This window comes from Ictidomys tridecemlineatus, chromosome 5 (assembly GCF_052094955.1).
Source record: "Ictidomys tridecemlineatus isolate mIctTri1 chromosome 5, mIctTri1.hap1, whole genome shotgun sequence".
Classification (NCBI taxonomy): domain Eukaryota; kingdom Metazoa; phylum Chordata; class Mammalia; order Rodentia; family Sciuridae; genus Ictidomys; species Ictidomys tridecemlineatus.
Window position 1 is genome coordinate 151,137,493 of NC_135481.1, and position 21,610 is coordinate 151,159,102.

A 21,610-nucleotide genomic window follows, 5' to 3' on the forward strand; every position below is an offset into this window, starting at 1 on the left:
CAGGAATTCAGCCCCCTTTTTCCTTATACACGTGTCTCTCTCCTTTTGACTTCTGCTACATTAAGGAGCAGCACGGGACCCTCACCAGGTGAAGCCACCTGATCTTGCACTTCCCAGTCTCTCTGACTGTGAGTCTAAATAACCCTCTTTTCATTATAATGCACCCTGTCTCCAATATTCCTTTGAAAATGGACTTATGATTTGGCCAAGGCTGAGGTTCAGGATGACAGTTTACAGCAGAGGCAAAAGTTGGCCCTGGAAATCACACAGTGGACAGGGTCTCTGAGACATTTCCCTCAGAACAACTGGTGCTGACACTCAGATTCTGGGCTTATAGAAGATATGCATGCAAGAAGGTTCTAGATTGGAAATAGATAAGTCATCATCTGGGCCAAAGATTGGGCAGGCTCCCCCTGGTAAGATCTTTTATGTGGATATTAAAGGGTCTACTGCCTGCCTGCCTCTGGCATCTACTGTGGCTGCAAGGTGAAGGAGCCCTCTCTGGAATATCTTGCTTGCCCTCCTTCTAGTTCCCTTTGCCTTTGCCATGTTGAGGACTTCAGTTCCCAATGAGGAGTAGGGGACTACAGCCTACCCATCTTTACGTTCCTAGCCCAGTGTCTGGCAGTGTTCTACAAATCCGACATGCTGACCTCTTGGATGGCTAAACTTAGTTGGGAGACCCAAATATGATCCAGCCTGGCCTGGGACAAGGGGGCATAATGAACTCCTGGTAACCTGGGCCACTGAGGATGCTCAGAGTGGATCAAGCTTTTTTTTTTTTTTAGAATTTTAATATTTATTTAGTTAGTTAGTTAGTTCTCGGCGGACACAACATCTTTGTTTGTATGTGGTGCTGAGGATCGAACCCAGGCTGCACGCATGCCAGGCAAGCGCGCTACAGTTTGAGCCACATCCCCAGCCCTGGATCAAGCTTTTGATCCAAGCTCCAGCCTTTTTGGTTTTGGCTTCAGAAAACTCAAGTGCAAGATGAAACTAATAATAACACCACTGAGGATGGCATATGGCCCTGGTGGGGACTCTACCATCTTGAAAGTGCATCTGTGAGTCCCAACACGTTAGCAGGAGCCTGGCATGAATGAAAGTTCAGAACCCACTGGGCCATGGGGTGTGGGAACAGGTGGGTTTCCCCAACAGACCAGCCAGCATGGAGAGGAGGGGCAGGGACAGTACACTGTTCATTCCAGGAGCTGCTGGTGGTCAGTTTGGCAAGGGTCTGGCAGGTCCCCATGGTAGGAGGTTTTGCTGTCAGTTTGAGAAATTTGGACTTAGGGAGTGAAAGGGAAGACTAGACTGTAAAAAGAAGAAGGAGAACAAGGAGGAGGAGGAGAAGGAGGAGGAGGAGGGAAAGAAAGAAAAACAAAAAACAAAACAAAACAAAAAACAGTGCTTTGGAAGAAGTGGCGTTGGTAGAGTCCTGGGTACAATCCAGAATCCAGGAGAGTGTGACTGAGCCTCAGGGCTGGGCAGGCCAGAATCCCACATATCCTGCTCTCAAGGACTCCTCCTTGCTTGGCCCTTGACTCCCACCTCAAGAGGGTGTTTTCCAAAGAAGCCCAAAGGCCTGCCCCTGCAGGTGGAGGAGCTTAGTGGAACATGCACATGCTGTACCAGGTGGAGCTTCACCTTGGCCAGGAACCTGCACAGGCAGAGCAGCTGGCCATGCTGCTCTACCCCAAGGAGAGGAGACTATTTTGGGTTCAGGATCAGGCCGAATGGATTCTGTATCTAGAGAGCTTCTGCTGCAGTCCTGGGAGCTCCATCTGCTCTGGAAACAGGCTGCAAGCTCCATCAGATGGTCCCTCAAATCCAAGCACTCTTCTGCTCTACGGAGGCCTGCCTGGGCTTGCACCACTTCTGACTATGTCTTCCAGCCTGGCTTGGAGGCCCCTGCCTTACGGAGGGCCAGGGCAGTTCCACTCAGACAGAAACCTGACTTGTATGCAGTAACCGGTACCAGGCAGAGACTTTTCCCTTCATTATCCTGCTTCATCCTCACAAAATGTTGGGATGGGGGAGGGTGCAATTTTAATCCCATTTTATAAATCCGGAAGCTTTGGTTTACAGAATTACATAACTTTCTCAGGGGATGAGGCTAGCAAGCAATGGAACAGGGATTTGGACCTGGGCCATCCCCCGACTCGACCTCATGAGGTCAATCAAGCTGCACCTTGATCAACTGCCTCCCAGGTCTGATTGAATCCAAATTACCTTGGAGAAGAAATGAGCAAAGGTGAGCCCACGACTCTGAAGCAAAGTCTCTGGGCTGAAAGAGGACTTTCCACCAGCATGTCCAGCTTGACTGGAATCTGTGTAGGATGCCCATGTCCACGGCAAGTTCTGGCCTTTGCAGTGTTGTCTCGGGCTTCACTTCTGTCCTGAGTGCAGACTCCAGGACCCTGCAGCTATCCCTGTCTTACCACCAAAGACCTCAATTCTGCCCCCATAGTCATCTGGACCATGAGTGCTTCGAAGGAGACCTTGGGTATGTAGGGCTTCTCTCTCTGAGGGTTCTTTCTCTTTAAACTTCAGGCTCTGCATTTTTCAGGAGCTGCCCCAGCCATGTGAGTGCTATGCTTTGAATGTGTTCCCCAAAGTTTATAGGTTGGAAACTTAATCCAACTGCAATGGAACAGTGCTGCAAGGTGAGAACTTACGAAGTAATTAGGTCTGGAGCACTGACTCTGTCCTCATAAATGCCCTCCTTAGATGCCATTATCTAGGGAGTAGGTGAATTATCATGCTAGTAGCTTCCTGATAAAAACAGGAGTTTGGCCTCCTTTGCTCCATCCCTTATCCAGACCCCTGCAACTCCCACCCCCCATCCCAGAACCTGCATATTCTCTCTCTCTCTCTCTCTCTCTCTCTCTCTCTCTCTCTGGCTCTCACATTCTTGCCTTTCTGCTTTTCACCACAGGATGAGAAGCAAGAAAACTCACCAGATGTAGCCCTTTGACTAGCCCTTTGACCTTGTACTTCCCATCTTCCAAACAAGAAGTAATTCTCTTGAACGACCAACAATAAAAAAAATAAAAAATAAAAAAAAAAAAGAAGTAATTCTCTGTTCCTTATAATCGACCCAGTCTTGGGCATTCTGTTATAGCCACACACTAAGTTTCGGGGGTTCTGGACATCTCTTAGGACATGTCTTACTCTTAAGACTTATGTGCCCAGAACACTATTGAGAAGATGATATGACTTTAGTCTCTGAAAACGTTGGGGCAAATAAACATTACACCAACACATAGAGGGGCAGAAACTGATCTTAAGAAAACATGCCTATATTCATCTTCACAACCTTTATTTAAAAATTCCAAAAGATCTCTTTTTAAACAAACAATAGAAAGGTGTGTTGACGTGCTGTACAGCCAAGGGTTGTTCAGAGACCTAAGCATGTCAGGCTTGGAATAGGAGGTCAGGTCTTTCCCAAATGCCCTATGGGCCAAGCATATGGGACCTGGAACATATGTAGCCTCTAATCCTCCAGCTGAGGTGGCAGCCAGGGTCAGGCAAAAAGCAGGTGGGCACACAGGAGAGGGGCACATTAAGAAAGACTGTGAGTGGGATGCAGGGATCCTGATGGTCCCAGGATTGCTGCAGCTGGCAGGGGCACTGAAGGCTTTGCAGCCCTCAAGGAGTCCTGCAGCTGTAGGAGAGGTAGGGCAGGAGCTGGAGCCTCCTCCTCCCCCAAAACCTCTTATTGGTGAGGAGTGTGTTCATGAGGTCCAGAGGAGGGTGGAGGGGATTGTGCATCCTGTGGGTTAGGCGAGGAGCTCCTCTATACTTGGCCTCACACCTCCTCTTCTCAGAAATCCTGAGGCCTGGAGGGAGGTTCCGTGATTGGCGCATTGTAGGTGTGGGGAAGGTGCTATTTCAGGACCATTTCAGGGAGTCCCAGCTCACTCCATCCTCTTGATCAATTCCCAAAGGAACAAGACAGAGGCACTTTTATCATCCTGCTCTATGGTTGGGGAGTTTCCCTTTAGAAGAAGCAATGGCAAATGAGCCCTGAGGGTAGAAAGTGGGCCCCACGGGGCTGGGTAGAGCTAGATAGCACCAATGCTCCAAAACACCTGCAGAGCAGGGTAAAGGTAGAGGCTGGGGGCTGAGGGCGGTGTGGGGAAGGAGAGCTTGCCACAGTGTCTAGAGGTGTGCGAGGCCAGCCCATCTATTACATCCTCTCCATTTGGGGATGTTATGTAGGGGTCTCTGGGATTGAGGCTTATATTTGGACATCTACAGGGCAGAAGAGACCAAGCTGGGCTCATGTCAGATAGATTCAGAAGAAACACAAGTTCTAGGACTTTATCCACATCTCAGGGTCACTTGCAGGCTCCAGGCCATGCCCTGGTGGCTGTCAGTCCTCAGCATGCTGCCTGAGTGAAGTTCCACCCAGGACACTGCCCTTGGGGCCCAAGGGTCATTTCTGAATAGATAGAGACAAAATTGCCAAGTGGACTAGCAGAGTTCTGACTGACCATCATGTTTAATACTTCATCACTCACTTCTGTCTCTGAGATCTTTTGAGATCTGCCTTATTGATCCCTAATATGATCCCAGGCCCACCTGGGCCTTGAACAGTGCATGTCCCATTCCCCTGACAGACCATGAAGTCCACCCCTGCCTCTGGTGAGTCATCCTGGACATGTGCACGGATGTATTCTCCAGTGCCCCTCCCCTTGCCAGGTCTGTCCTACCATTGGGCTGACTTTCTGTCACCCCCTTCTTGTGGGTGGCCCTTTACTGGACCCGGACCCCCTGGACCCTTACTCTTTCAGCGGTCTCAGTACATCTCATCCTTCAGCCAGCTCCCACCATGAACCTGGCATAAGTGATTTTTCACCTATTTCTCTAGGCAAGCCAAAACCCACTGAATTTGTGTGTGGTAAGCATGGAGGACAAGCCAACTGTAGGTAGAATCCAATATACATAAATCTACTGTGGCATGACCAGACGGTCCAGGTCCCTTTGGATAAAGTGTATTGTTGTTCACCTGACACAAATGCAAATGCCTCTGAGCCTGTTCTTGTAGTAATGGAAAGGGAATTCCTTAGGGGTGGCTGAAAGCCAGGCCTCTGACCTGAGTGAATCTGTTCTACTTAAGACACTGCCTTTGACATAACGAGTGTAATGTTGTGTTAGTCAGCTTTCTGTTACTGTGACAAATTATGTGAAATAACCAAGTTATAAGGAAGAAAGGGTTACTTTAGCTCACAGTTTTAGAGGTTTTAGTCCATGGTCTGTTGGCCCTGCTGCTTTGGAGGTTATGATGAGGCAGCACATTATGGCAGGGAATACATGGTTGGACAAAGCCGTTCACCTCGTGGTAGTCAGGAACAGGGAGAAACAGGAAGAATCTAGATTTCCACAATCTGCTTCAAGGGTATGCCCCAAATGACCTCACTTCCTTCACGCTAGGCCCCACCTCTCAAAGGATCCTCAATCTCCCAGCGATTCTATGACTGGGGACCAAGCCTTCAGCACACACCCTTTGGTGGACACTTATTCAAATATAGTAGATGGGAGCACTGCTCGGTTAAGTTTGTAGAACCCCTATGACTGTTATCATATACTTAGTTTTTATAGGGTCCAGCCTTGTGAATTACATGGAGATATGATGTCCCGAAACTACCAGATTTTTTGAGGGTGGCACTAACCACATTTGATTTTCTATCCTGACCAGAGGAGGGGGCAGTTTCAGAGGCCTGCACCTGGTCCTATCCCTACTCTGATAAGCTCTTCCCCCACAGGTAAAGAGCCTTGGGGCGGCAGGGGGGTGTTCTGCTGACTGCCAACAAACTTCACCCTAACAATTCCTTCAAGAAATGGAGAAACAACCCCATGGACACAGTGGGCCAGACCCGAGACCCATTACCATGTGCTTCAAGTCCCCCACAAGGGCTGTGGTAACACTGGTGTCTCCATTCATCAATGTCAATTTAGATCCTGTGTCCCACAGTCCTAAAAATTCTAGACACTCCCTACTCCCCTGTGCATGAATACCCAAGTGAATGTCTGGGGTAACAGTCTGTCCTCAGAGAATCTGCCTCTCCTTCAGTCTGAGATCTGGGGTCTGAACATTGGCTCAGGGCCAGAAATTGGCCAAGATATTATGATTTAGGGGCTGCAGAGGGGAGAGGTCACCTTCAAGCTCCTTATTTTCCATCTTGGATGTTAGTTATTGCAAAGTTAGACAATGTCTGAGTTAACTATCCCAGTCCACCTTTGGGTTCTGAGAATGGTTCCTTGGCTTTCTGCATGTCAGGCCCCCAGATGCTATCTGACTGACACCTCTCTGACATAATTGCACTCACCTTGCTGTTGGTATAACACCACCATCTGCCATCTGTTCCACTGAGACCCTGTCATTTTTATGGGGGTCCCTCTGGTATCCTCTACTGTAAGCTCTGACCTCAAAGGACACATCCTCTAAGTTTCTCAGTAACACATCACCCTTCACTGGTACTCTCTTGGTCACTTTGATAAATGGGAGGGGTAGTAGTCCAGCTTGGATTTTCTGTCCTTACTGAGAGGCTTTGGTCCCTTACATGTGCACTGTCCCCTCCCAGCTTTCCAAAGAGTCATCCTAGTTACAGGAGCTACATCTCCTGGGATCCCTGCCAGGACACGAAGTTCCATATCAGGGAGGGTATGGCCACATGCATGGGCTCTTTCTCATCCTAAGCTCCACTCTCTTTGCTCTAGCACCCTAAGAACCAGACCCAGGCCCAGGCACATGCTACTGGTCTTCCATTATAGCCTGGGCCTGCAGCTTTCAGGGCATGAACTCCCTCCCTGCCTATTCTGATGCATGCTATGACTATGCTAAACCTTGAAGACATTATGCTGAGCAAGACACACCAGTTACAGGACAAGTCCTGTACAATTCCACTCATGTGAGCTGTCTGGAGCAGGAGACTAGAGAAAGGAAAGTGAAGGGTGGTTGCCAGGAGCTGGGGGAGGAGAAATGGGGAGTTAGTTTAATGGGGACAGAGTTTCAGTTCTGCAAGATGAAGAGTTCTGTGGATGGATGTGGTGATGATTGCACAACCATACTAATTTACTCAACGTTACTGAGGTAGACACTTAAAAATGGCAAACATGGAAAATTTTCCAAACGTTTTAAAATTAAACTAACAAACCCTTTCCCCACTTAGCAGGTCCAGCACCTGGTTTGATACTGCACTGAGATTTGCCCCTCCTTTGTCTATCAGCCTGGCTCCCCCAGACTGATTAGAGGGAGGTCCTGAGGGAGCAAGCTTCATCTTGTTGGGCAATGCTCCTCTTGAGGCCTTTGCGTGCTCTTCAAGCAGGATGGGGGAAGGAACACTCTCGCCTACCAAGGAGGGTTGTCACTTCTGCAGACCCAGCATGTTCAAGGGAATCTGAATTTCCAGATTATCCACTGCACATCCCCATCCCAGGTCTCAGGACCACCCCTTCCTGTCTCAGACCTGACTTACACAAGACCCCCTTGGAGGCTGACAGCTCTTTCACTCCTGTGAATAACTTCTGAGCCTGGTCCCCTGCACCATCAATCTTTTCCCTTCCATCCCATCAACACTATTGTTCCAACATCTGGAAATTAGGGATTCCTTGAATTCTCCAAGGAGGCCCTCTGTTTCTCACACATTGACTAAATTGGTTTTCTCTCTTCCTCATCATATGATGAGTATTAAGAGCAGCCTGTCCTCCCAGCTCCAGGCACTTCAGATCTCTTACATCCCAGGATGTTGTAGCAGTCAGCAGGCCTCCATCCCCAAATCCCTCCTGGTTCACTGCCTTTGAAAGAGTGACTATCACTCTGCCAGGGCATACTCCACCTGAGTGCCTGTGAAGGCCGTCTGTGATGGGCCCTCAGTGCATGCTGTTGGCAAATGATCCCAGGCCAAGTCTGCTTCCTGGAGGACATGCCTGGAAGGAGTGAGGAGGACAGGAATGCACAGAGGAAGAGAAGAACCCAAAATGGTCCCAGATCTGCACCAAAGACATCAGTGGTCATTGGCCATAGGCAAGCACTTGGGGACATCATCTTGGGTAAGGGCTTTTTCTGAGTTGGAATATAGTTTCTGAAAAGGAGAGAGGTGTGAACCCTCAGCAGTCTATTTCCAGTGGGTGCAGGTGGATGTGTGGGCCACCAGATTTAGGTAGAGCACTTCCCATCTACTCCCATTTCCAGTTCAGCCTACTTCACGTAGACTTCCAAATGTGACTCTGGTTCTCCTGCTGTGCTCCCACCCCAATCCCTGCAGTGCACAAAGCACTCTACCACCTTGCAAGCTGGAAGCAGATTTATCCTAGGAAGGTGGGGGAAAGACCTGGAGGCAGGCCCAGCTCAATGGGTGAATACCCTACAGCCACACCACACCTGCCAGTGCTTAGAAGATGGTTGAGGCTTGGATTCAGCACTCTGCGGTCACTACCTTAGAACTCTTCACAATCTTATCCTTGAATTTGTGTTTTGTAAGTGAAGCTGATGGGACAATGGGGTGCTCGTGGGGGATCCCTTCTCCTGCTTCTTTTCCACTTTCCAGTAAGGGTTTTGGCTATGCCTTCTTCAGCCCAGTGCCCGGGAACCTCTGCCAGGCATGGTTCAGGAGTCAGCTGCAGACACTCCACACCTGTAGGGCAGAACCCTGAGTGCCTGTGAAGGTCTGTGTGAGCCCAGGAGGGTGTGATATTGGATAGCAAATCAAAACACCATTCCATTTTGAACAAGAGGCCCCATGCCATCATTTTGTGCTACCTATCTGCTCGCATATCTGCCTCTTTGTCTACACATTCCTTTCTTATCAGAGGAACCCAAGCCGTGCCTTGAGTGCTCACTTACCTTACTTCTGCATCAGAAAAAGGTCCATCTGTTTTCTGGAATGTACTTTAGGGCTCCTTCCTAGTAACTTGGCGCAGATGGAGGTGTTAAGATTTTCATGATTTTCCAAGAAAGAACCTACAACTGATTTGGGAAGCCTTGCAGGGAGCATCAGCCATATCCTGCCCCATAGGCCCAGTTTCGGTGGCCTCAGTGGTGACCAGGTTGGCACCAACGGCTCTGCCTTGGCCTAGACACTTCATGATCTTGAGTGCTGGAACAAAGAGGCTGGATTGACACCTGTCCCCAGCTCATGGAACTGTAAGTGTTTGAAGTTCATTTACTGTGTTTTTTTCCCTCAGGGTGTGACAAATGACTCCTGGCCCCTGATGCCAGACCTAGCAATCCAAACAGGGTTGGGCTGTCTCCCATCTGCCTGGGGCTCAGGGAGTCCCTAGGTTGCTCTCCCATCCCCCCACTCCCCACCTCCCAGCACACGTAGCTTGGAGCCCTGAGGCCCCTGGGGACCCATCTGCGCTGTTTGTTTGGGTAAGAGCTCCGTATTTATAGCCGCCTTGCAGGCAGCCAGCAGAGGGAAAGCCGTGCCAAGTGGGTATCAAGCAACAGCTGGGCACACGCTCCACATGACACACGCCACAGGAGGTACAACCCTCCCCCGCACCCTGGGGGAGCTGCCTCCCTAATAATCCCTCCCTTGGCTCCCTGGGGAGGGGCGGGAGAACACAGGACAATTGTCACAGATCATGTGCTGGGGCGAGAGCCACACAGACCTGAGGCTGGGGAGAGGGGGCGATGAAAACAACCCTTTGTCCAGGGCCTCGTCTGCCACACACTGGGCTTGTGTTTCTTGCTTTATGACAATTGGGTGAAACATTAGACCAGGGCATCAATTATTCAGATTTCACTGTGAGGTCAGAACACAGCAGCTCGGTCCTGCCCCCACCCGGAGAGAGTCAGTTCCAGGAGGGAAGCTGTGGGAACTCAGGCTTCAGGGCCTGGGAGTATGAGCTCCTGCACCCTCAGGTCTTGGCAGCTCAGCGCCCATCAGATCTAACCGGTGCTTTCCTGGCTTTTCCAGGCATTTGAGTGGCATGGAATATAACCAAAAGCATTACTTTGTTTTCAGCCAGAAAAATGCACTCTAGAGAATTTTGTAGGACTCAAGAAGCTAAAGCAACCCTCCCCCCAACACACACACACACACAGACACACAAACACATGGCACACATTTACCTCTCTGGCTCCATCTGATTGCTCTGGACCCTGAGCTGATCCCTTGCTCTGCCCAGTAGCCCTTTAACCTCTCCCAGAGAGTCATTGGCACATGACTGTGTTGCTCCTGTCACCCATCTTTCTGCTTTCTAATACAAGCTTTCAAACCACACGTTTCCCTCCAAGCCCTGTTTAGCTTCATCCTGAGATTTGGACAGGTTGTGTTTTCACTGTCATTCAATTCCAAAGACTTTGTCATTCTCCTCGTTATTTCTTTTTTGACCCACGGAATATGTAGAAGTATTTTGTTTAACTTCCACATATTTGGGGACTCTCCAGACATCTTGACGTGATTGATTTCTCCTTTAATTCCTCTGTGGTCAGAACACATTTTTTGGTATGATTTCCAGGTCTTTTCAATATATTGAGACTTGTTTTATGATCCAGCATATGGTCTGTTTGGGTGAACATGAAAATAATGTGCCTTCTGCAGTTGGGGTAGGAAATGTTGTGTGAATATCAATTGGGTCAAGCTGGTTGCTAGCGTTGTTCAAGTCTCCTGTCACTGTGGGAGATTTCAACACTGCAGACAGAAAGTCCAATCGGCCTATTTCTCCTTTCGTTTCTGTTAGTTCTTGCCTTGTGTATTTCAACACTCTTAGTATGTCATGCACATTTAAAACAGTGTCTTTGTCTGTTCAGGATGCTGTAACAAAATACCATAGACTGGGTCGCTTCAACAGTACAAATTAATTTTCTCACAATTCAGGAGGCTGCAAAGTCCAAGATCAGAGTGCCAGCTGGACAGGTTTGGGTGCAGGCTCTCTTCCTAGGCTTGTAGACAGCTGCCTTTTCACCGTGTGTTCAGACAGGCTTTCCTCCAATCATGCACACAGAGACAGAGGAAGATCTCTCACATCTTCTTTTTAACAGGAGAATAATCTCTGGGCATGGTGGCACATGCCTGTAATCTCCTAGAAACTCAGGAAGTGAGGCAGGAGGATTGCAAATTTGAGGCCAGTCTCAGCAACTTACTGAGACTTTAAGCAATTTAGTGAGATCCTGTCTCAAAATAAAAAATAAAAAGACTGGAATGTGGCTTAGTGGTAGAGCATCCCTCGGTTCAATCCCCAACACCAAAAGAAAAAAAAAACAAAAGGGACACTAAACCTTTCATATAATGGACCTATCTCATAATCTCATTCAACCTTAGCTGAAGGCCCTATCTCCAAATACACAGTGGGGGGGGGGGGTGTAAAGGCTTCAAAATATGAAATTCAATATATGAATTTTGGGGAGGGCAAAATTTAGTTCATAGAAAATAATTATGTTTTTTTGATGAACTTACACTTTTATTGGTATAAAACACCCCTTCTTATGCTCAGTAGTATTCTTTTTTCTGAAACCTGATATTAATGAAGTGATATTAATGAAGCAATCCATATTACCTATGATTGTCCACATTTTTGTAGGCTTAACTAGTTCCCTGGGATTTAGATTAAGAATAAATTTTGTGAAGCTGGGGCTGGGGCTCAGTGGTAGAGCACTTGCCTGGCACTCCTGAGACAACTGGATTCGATCCTTGGCACCACATAAAAAAATAAAATAAAATAAAATATTGTGTCTACCTAAAACTAAAACATAAATATTTTTTAAAAAGAATAAATCTGTGAATAATAGGTACTAGGTTGAAATTGAGATAAGAGTAAGAAATTCTATAGTGCTATTTTTTGCACAGTAGGGTGACTATAGATGGTGGTTGTGTACTATAGATTTCAAAAAGCCAGAAAAGAAGATTTTGAGTGATTTTCCATAATGAAGTAATAAATGTTTGAGGACATAAATATGTTTAACCAGATTACAATGTATACATGCATTGAAATTTTACATGGTACCCCATCAATATATATAATTTTTATATTTTTATATTTCAGTTTAAAAATAAGTCGAATTTTTAAAAAATTATACATTTTATAGATAATATATTTGATGATTTTTTAAAAAGTTTATCATGAACATCTCTGCCTTGCATTTTAATTAATGAATTAATTTTTAGTTATAGGGGAAATTGACTTAAAATTTGCCATATTGCTATTTGTCTTCATTTTGTCCAGATGTTCCTTTTTTTTCTGCCTTTTTTTGAACTGTGTAATTTTAAATATTCCATTTTCATCTACTCTATTAGCTTATACCTATTATATCTATTCTTTTAGTTTTTGCTTTAAAATTCATGATAATCATCCAGGCACAATGGCACATGTCTATAATCCCAGCAGCTCAGGAGGCTGAGGCAGGAGGATTGCAAGTTCAAAGCCAGCCTCAGCAACTTATTGAGGCCCTAAGCAACTCAGTGAGACCTTGTCTCTAAATAAAATACAAAAAAGGGCTGAGGATGTGGCTCAGTAGTTAAGTGTCCCTGGGTTCAATCCCTGGTACCACACCCCCCACCCCAAAAAAAGAATTCATGATCTTAATTATTGACTTAACAAATATTAGTATACTTGCTTACATAAAAGGTAAAATCTTCAAGTATTATCCTCTTATTCCTTACTTTTATCCTTTATTTTCCTATTGCTATCCTTCCATTCTATTATTACCAGATACATAACTTCTACATCTGTTAAACCCGATAATGTCATTGTTGTTGCTAAATAGTTCTTCTCTCTCTCTCTCTCTCTCTCTCTCTCTCTCTCCCTCTCTCAAAGAAAAATTCTATGTGGTGCTGGGGATTGAACCCAGGACACTCCACCACTGAGCTATATCTTCAACACCGTTTTATTTTTTAATTTGAAATAAGATTCTGCCTGGACTAGCTCTGAACTTAATATTCTCCTGCCTCAGCCTCTCTAGTAACTGGGATTATAGATGTGTACCACCACACCTGGCCCTGAAGATAAGTTTTGAAAATTTTAATTTAAAGTGTCTCCAACACTTCAAAGATATCCATTTAACTATCTCCCACCTATATTTTTCTGATGGTTATTATTTTTGATCCCTATATATAATGTGCCTTTCAAAAAATATAGACTTTATTTTTTAGAGCACTTTTAGTTTCACAGAAAAACAGAGTGGAAGGTACAGAAATTCCCTAACACATGCACAACCTCCCTATCAACACCCTCCACAAGAGGTTGCTATGTTTGTTTTAAGCGATGAACCTACCTTGACACATCAGGCCACGATTTATATTGGGGTTCATTCTTTGTGTTGTCCATTCTGTGGGCTTGGACAAATCCAGAGTGGCATGAATCCACACTACAGTATGTACATAGTAGTTCCACTGTCATCAAAATCCTTAGTGCTCCACCTGTACTTCCCTCCTCCCCCAATGCCTGAAATACTGTTCTTGTTGCTATTTCCGTAGATTTGCCCTTTTCAGAATGTCATAGACCTGGAATCATGCAGTATGCAACCACTTCAAATCAACTTGTTTCACTTAGTAATATGAAACCTGTTTCTTCCATCTCTCTTCACAGTATAGTAACTCTTAAGTTAATGATATTTCATGATTGGACATGTCCTGGTTTATTTATCTGTTCATCTACTTTAGGTCATATTGGTTGCTTTCAAGCTTTTGCAGTTATGAATAAAGCTACTATAAACTTCCATGTGTAGGGTTTTGTGAGGATATAAGTTTTCAACTCATTTGGGTAAATACCAAGGGGCCCATTGCTGGATCATATGGTAAGAGCATGTTTAGTGTTGCAAGAAACCACCAAACTATTTTCCAAAGTGGCTGTGCCATTTTGTATTCCCATCAACAATGAGTAAGGGTTCTAGCTGCTCCACATCCTCACCAGCGTCGGGTGTTGTCAGTGTCCTGGATTGTGGCCACTATGATAGGTGTGCATTGGTAGATCATCATTATTGCAATTTGCATCTCCTTATTGACACATGATATGGAGCACCATTGTATATGCTCATCTGTCATCTGTATATCATTTTATTGTTTTTAGTTACATATGATAGTTGAATCCATTCTGACATAATTATAAAAACATGGACTATATCTTGTCCTAGTTCAGACCCCATTACCTCTCCTTTCCTTTCCCTCTCCCCACCCCTTTCCCCTTCCCTCCATTAATCTTTCTGCCATTTACCCAAGATTATTATTTTTTTAATTAATTTCTTGTGGATATACGTGATGGTGAGATTCACTGCAGTATATTCATATATGTACATAGGAAAGTTATGTCAGATTAATTCCACTGTCTTTTCTTTTTCCATCCCTACCTCCCTTCTCTTCCTTTCATTCTCCTTTGTCTAATCCACTGAACTTCTATCCCCACCCCCTTCGCTTATTGTGAGTTAGATCCACATATCAGAGAAAACATTTGAACTTTGTTTTGGGGGGATTGGCTTATTTTACCTAACATGGTAGTCTCCAGATCCATCCATTTACTGACAAATGTCATAATGACATTCTTCTTTATGGCTGAGTGATACTCCACTGTGTATTTATACCACATCTTCTTTATCCATTAATCTGTTAAAGGCCACCTAGGTTGACTCCATAACTTAGCTATTGTGAATTGTGCTGCTATAAAAATTAGTGTGGCTGTATCACTGTAGTGTGCTGATTTTAAATCCTTTGGATATATACTTAGCAGTGTGATAACTAGGTCAAATGGTGGTTTCATTCCTAGTTTTTTAAGGAATCTCCATACTGCTTTCCAGAGTGGTTGCACCAATTTGCAGTCCCACCAACAATGTATGAGCATATCTTGTTCCCCACATCTTCACCAACACTCCAGCATTTATTGTTACTTGTATTCTTGATAATTGCCATTCTGACTGGAATGAGATGTCATCTGTATATCTTGTTAGGTGAGAGACAATATTATAATATTTCTTTTATTGCTGGCTTAGTGAGATTTTTCTCTTCATTGAAAGTTTTCAGTAGTTGGATATGGTGATTTTTCTATGATTTTCTTTGTGTTGCTTCTTCTTAAGTTTTATTGCATCTAGACTTGTATGCTTGAGACCAGATACATATATATATATATATAAAATTTGCCCATGACCTCTTTCAAAACTCCCAGTAGAGATGAATAATATATCTTGACCTTTTTTGCTGGCTTGTTTTTCTCAGGTCATTTTTCTCTCTGTGCTTTAGTTTGAGTAGCTCTCTGGTACCTTGTCTTCAAGTTTACTGCCTTTTCTTCTGTTAAGTCTCTGTCTACATTCTGTTAAACCCCTTTTTATATATATTTTTTTCAATTAGCACACAGTATACAGAATTTTTGTTTTACTTTTTTTTCTTTAAGTATACCATTCTACGAGTTTTAGATTATGTATAGATTCATGTAACCATTACCTTAATGAGGATACAGAAGAGTTCCATCACACCTCTCCCATTAAAAAAAAAAAAAAAAAAATCCCCACAAAACTTGTGTTCCTCTTTGCAATTAGATTCCATACACACTTCTAACTCCTGGCAGCCTTTAATCTGTTCTCTCCACTGCCACCCCCCTTGTTTGTTGCGGAGAGTCCTCTCTCACCAGGTGATCGCTTAAATAGGCACCACGGCTCTCTCATTGGTTCCTGGCCTGTGACGTCATCCTCCATATTGTAAAATTGACAGAGGACCCTCACTAGAGGACTCTCACCTGAGGCCAACCAGCTGCAGGGTAGCCTTGGACTTACAGCCTCCAAAACTGTTAGTTTAATAAACAACAACAGCTTCTTCTTCTTCTTCTTCTTCTTCTTCTTCTTCTTCTTCTTCTTCTTCTTCTTCTTCTTCTTCTTCTTCTTCTATGCAGTTAAAGAAAAGAGAAAGAAGGAAAATACGTTGAGATAAATTAATCAAAGCAAATCATACCAAAACAGATTCAGTGAAACCAGTGCGTAGAGGGTAATTTATAGCTATAAACATCTGCATTAAAGAAGAAGATGTCAAATCAAAACTTAGAGAAAACGAAACTGAAATCAAGCCGAGGAAGGAAATAGTAGAAATTAGAGATGAAGTTGAGAGCAGAAAAAAAGATTTTAAAAAATCTTTGACAAACCTTTAGATAGACTGATCAAGAAGAAGAAAAAGAGGACTCAATGACTAAATAAATATTGGAAGAGGAGATATTTCTTCCACTCTTACAGAAATTAAAAGGATCATAAAGAAATAAATGAACAATTGCATACCAACGATTGGATAATGTAGGTGAACTGATGAGTTTTTAGAAAGATAGAAACTTTTGATATTGACTTAAGAAGAAAAAGAAATTCTAACTAGACCTACAGCAAAAGAAGAAATTGAATTAGCAATCAAAAACTTCACTTCCAAAAGCCCAGGGCAAATAGCTTCACTGATGAATTCTACCAAATGTTTAAATAATATTAACAGAAATAATTCACAAACCCATACAAAAAAAAATAGAAGAGATGGAACATGACCTGATTCATTCTTTGAGACCATTATTTACTCTGATTCCAAAAACAAAGACATCACAAGAGAACTAAAGACCAATATCTCTCATAAATATAGATGTGAAAATTTTTAACAAAATACTGACAAACCAAATGTGGCAACAAATAAAAAGAATTTCACACCAAGACAAAGTGGGATTTATGCCAGGAATGCAAAGTTGGTTCAACATATGAAAACCAAACAATGTAATGAACCTATTAATAGAATAAAAGACAAAACCACATGATTATCCTTATGTGTAGAGAAAAAGCATTTGACAAATCCAATACCATTTTATGATTAAAAAATAATGTTACTCAATAAACTGTGTTATAGGTTCCTGGAGATCTATGAAAAATACACAGGTTAACATCCTACTCAATGAAGAAAGAATGAATGATTTCCCTTTATGAGGAACCAAAAATGTTTGTCTGTTCTGACTACTATTACTCATGTTAGACTAGAGGTTCTAGCCATGGAGATTTGACCAGAAAAATCAATGAAAGACATTCAGATTGGAAAAGAAGTAGAACAACCTCTAATTGCATATGGCATGATAATGTATATAGAAAATCACAAGGAATTTCACTAAAAAAATAATTACAACCAGTAAATGAGTTCAATATTATGGTATACAAGATAAATATACAGCTACTTTCCTATACACTAGCAATGAACAATCTAAATATTAAATTGATAAGACAAATTTACAATAGCAGCAAAAAGAATAAAATACTTAGGTATAAATTTAACAATAGACACTCAATACTTGTTCATTGAAAACTACAAAATATCATTGCAAGAAATGAAAGAAGACCTAAATAAGCGAAAAGACATCTCATATTTATTGATTGGAAGACTTCGTATTGTTAAGATAACAATTGCCCCCAGATTAATCTTCTGATTCATTCCAATTCCTATCAAAATCCCTGTGACTTTTCTGCAAAAATTGACAAGCTGATCCTAATATTCCTAAAAAAATACAAATGACCCAAAATAGCCAAAATATTTTCAAGAGCGAGCAAAGTTGGAGGATTTCCAATTCCCAATTCCAAAACTTGTTATAAAGCTACTATAATCAATACTATATAGCACTGGAATACTTATAGACACATAGATTGAGAATTCACAAATAAACCAATACACTTGTAGACAATTGATTTTCAACAAGGATGCCAAAACAATTCATTGGGGGAAATAAAAGTCTTTTTAATAAATGGTGCTGGGAACAACTAGATAGCCCCAGATGTAACAATGAAAATGGGCCCTTATATTAATTATAGTAATTAATGAAGATTTATCCAAAATCTAAATGTAAGAGCTAAAACTATGAAACTTTTGGAAAATATAAGCATAGATCTCCATCGTCATGTATTAGGTAATGGTTTTGGTTTCTTAGAGTTGACACTTAAAAGCTGACATACCTACAATCCCAGCTTCTCAGGAGCTAAGGAAGAAGTATGGCAAGTTTGAGTCCAGCCTGGGCAACTAAGTAAGACCCTGTCTCAAATTCAAGAGGGCTGAGGGTATAGATCAGTGATAGAGTGCTTGCCCAGTACTCTTTGAGGCCCTGGGTTTAATCCCTAGCACCTGGTATGTGGGGGAGAGGTGATATTTAAGACACAAGAGATAAAAGTTAAAACTATTGTGTTTCAAAGGACACTATTGCAAATGAAAAGACAACCCACAGTATTTACAAATCATATACATCTTTGATAAGTGTCAAATATCCAGAATAAGTGCACAAAATAACTCTTATAACACAATTTTTAAAATGAGCTAATTAAATCATGGACCTAGGATTCAAATAGACATTTCTCCAAAGATGTATACAAATGATCATCATCTTTTGTTACCAGTGACATGTAAATCAAGATAACAATAACACACCAGTTTAAACTTACCAGGATGACTTATAATTAAATATCTCAGACACATCAGAAAGGATGGCAAGGTTGAAAAGGATTAGAATACTTCCTACACTACTGATAAGAATGTAAAATGATTCAGCGATTTTAGAAAACATCTGGCAGTCCCTCAGACACTGAAACAGAGTTACTGTATAACCCTGTTATTTTACTTAAAGGTATAATCCTAAAATAAGTGAAAACTTGTATAAAATCATGTATCATAAAAGTCATAGCAGCATTATTCAAACAGCCCAAAGTGGAAATAACCTAAATGCCCACCAACCAATTCATGGATAAATAAAATGTAGTATATCCATGAAATGATATATTATTTAGCCATCAAAAGGAATAAAGGATTGAAAGGTATGGCAACATGGATGAACCTTGAAGAAATTTAATTAATGAAATAAACCAGAAATAAAAGAACACATATTTTATGATATCATTTATATAAAATGTCTAGAAAAGGCAAATCCAGAGAGACAGAAAGCAAATTAATGGTTTCTAGGTTATAGAAGAGGAAAGAATGGGAGAGTCACTATTAATGGTATGGGTTTTTTTTTTTTGGTTTTATTTCATTTTTAGGGGTGGTGAGAATATTGTGTTTGCACAATTTGTGAATATATGTAAAACAACTAAATTTTCTACTTTAAAGAGGTGGATTTTTCTGCAATCTGTACACTCAGAAAAATGAGAAGTTATATCCCATCTGATTCAAATGTATGTCAAGATCATTGTACTGTCATGTGTAACTAATTAAAACAAATTAAAAAAAATTTAACCTAAAAAAAGGTGAATTTTATGGTATGTGAATTATATCTAGATTTTCTAAATGTTTTTAAAAACTCAATTGGATGCATTCATGTGGGCCAGTTTCCAGAACTCCTAATTGATTCCATCTATCTATGTATTTATCCTTTCTCCAATACCATACTACTTTCATTGCTGAAGCTATGTAGTAAGTCTTAAAAGTGGATAGTGTGAATGCTTAAGTTTTATTTTTCAAAATTCCTTTTTGTCTTCTAACTTTTTTCCATCACATATAAATCTTATAGTCGTCTAGTCTATTTATACAAGAACAAGTACTGGTAAGGAGGTGCTGGGATTTTGATTGGAATTTGTTGCATCTAGTGATCAACTTGGAGAAAACTGACATATAAACTATATATTGAGCTTTCCAACCCATGAGCATGGTATCTTTCTCTATTTATTTAGATCTTTTATTTCTTTCATTCATGTTTTGTTGCCTTTAGAATATAGATCCTTAACATGTTTTGTTATATTTTTACTAAACATGTCATTTTTTGGAACTACTATACGTGATGTTTTCTAAAAATTTGCTTTCAAACGTGTGTTACCAGTATAAATAGTTGATTTTTACATGTTTACTTTTTATCCTGATTCTCTGTGGAACTCGTTAATTAAACTTTTTTGTAGATCTGTTAGAATTTTCTACACAGATGATACCTGTCAATAGGGACATTTTAATTTCTTGTTATAGATGGTATATGCCTTTATTTCGTTTTCTTACACAGCTGCACATGTTAATGCTTCTATTATAATATTGCATAGAGACAGTAAAAGGAAGCTTCTTGCTTTGTTCCTGATCTTTGGATCTTCTGGTTTTTTACCATTAAGTTTGTTGTTAGATATGGGTTTCTACAGAAGCCCTTGATCATATTAAGGAAGTTCCTTCTAGTCCTAGATTGTACCAAAGTTGTTTTTGTTTTTAATTAAGAATGAGTGTTTAGAATTTTCTACCTCAATTGACATGATCATACGCCTTTTCTTCTTTAGCATATTACCACAGTGAATTATACTGTTTAATTTTCAAATATTGAACTAGCCTTACATTGCTGCCTTACACCCCATTTAGGCATGATATATTTTTAAACATATATTTCTAGTTTCTCTTTTGATAATATGATATTCTCAAATATTATTGAAGTTGTTTGTGTCTGTATCTGTGAAGGCCACCACCCTGTACTTGTTTTTTCCTGTACTGGTGCCTGGTTTTAATAGTAGCATAAAGACAACCATAAATTGAGAACTGTTTCCTCCTATTTTATTTATTTATTTAACGGATTGTGCAGAATTGGAATTATTTCCTCTGTAAGTAGTTAGTTGGTAGGATTCACCAATGAAATCCTCTGAACCTAGAAATTTATTTCTCCAAGAAAAAGGAAAAGAAGGAAGAAAGAAAGAAGAGAGAAAGAAAGAAAGAAAGAAAGAAAGAAAGAAAGAAAGAAAGAAAGAAAGAAAGAAAGAAAGAAAGAAAGAAAGAAAGAGAAAAGGAAAGCCGGGGAAGGGAGGAGGCGGGAGGGAGGAAGGAAGGAAAAAGAATGAAAATTCAGTTTCTTTTAATGATGTAGAATTATTCATGCTGTCTGTTTCTTCGTAGGTGGGTTTTCAAATAATCTGTGCACCTACTCTCCATTACTTAATGTATGTGCATTGGGTTGCTCTTAAAATTTTCTTATTATCCTTTTAATGTCTGTGAAATATATTGATATGTATTTCCCACTTGTAAGGTACTGATACAGGTCCCTTTCTCTCTTTTTTCTTAGTCTGACTAGAACTTCTCAAAGAACCACATTTCTGCTTCATTGTTTTTTCTGTTTTCAATTTCATTGATTTCTCCCCTTATCTTTATGACTTCCTTCATTTTGCTTACTTCAAGTGCATTTTTTTGCCTTCCTTTGTTTTTTAAGGAAGAGGCTCAGATTTTTTATGTGAATTCTTGCTGCTTCTTTACTAAAAAATAAACTAAAATAAGTGCTAATAAATTCCTCTAACAAATGCTTTGGTATATCCTTCAGATTTGGATGTATTGTGTATTCAATTTCATGTAATTAAAAATATTTTCTAATTTCTCCTAAAATTGCCTCTGATTATATGGATTATTTAGAAAGGTTTGTTTATATGTGTTTGCTGATTTTCTAGTTACCTTCTGATATTGATTGCTAATTTAATTTCATTACTGTCAAATAACACACTTGGGATTATTTAAATTCTGTTAAAGTTATTAAAGTTGTCTTATGACACAAGATATGCTCTACTGTGGTGAATGTTCCATGTGCACTTGAAAAGAAAGAATTTGTGTTCTGATGTTGTTGAATGGAGTATTCCATGCATGTAAAATGAATCCCATTTGGTAAGACATGTTGTTCAGTTCTTCTAAAACCTTCTGATTTTTGCTGTCCACTTGTTTTATTGATTACTGAGAAGGGAGAA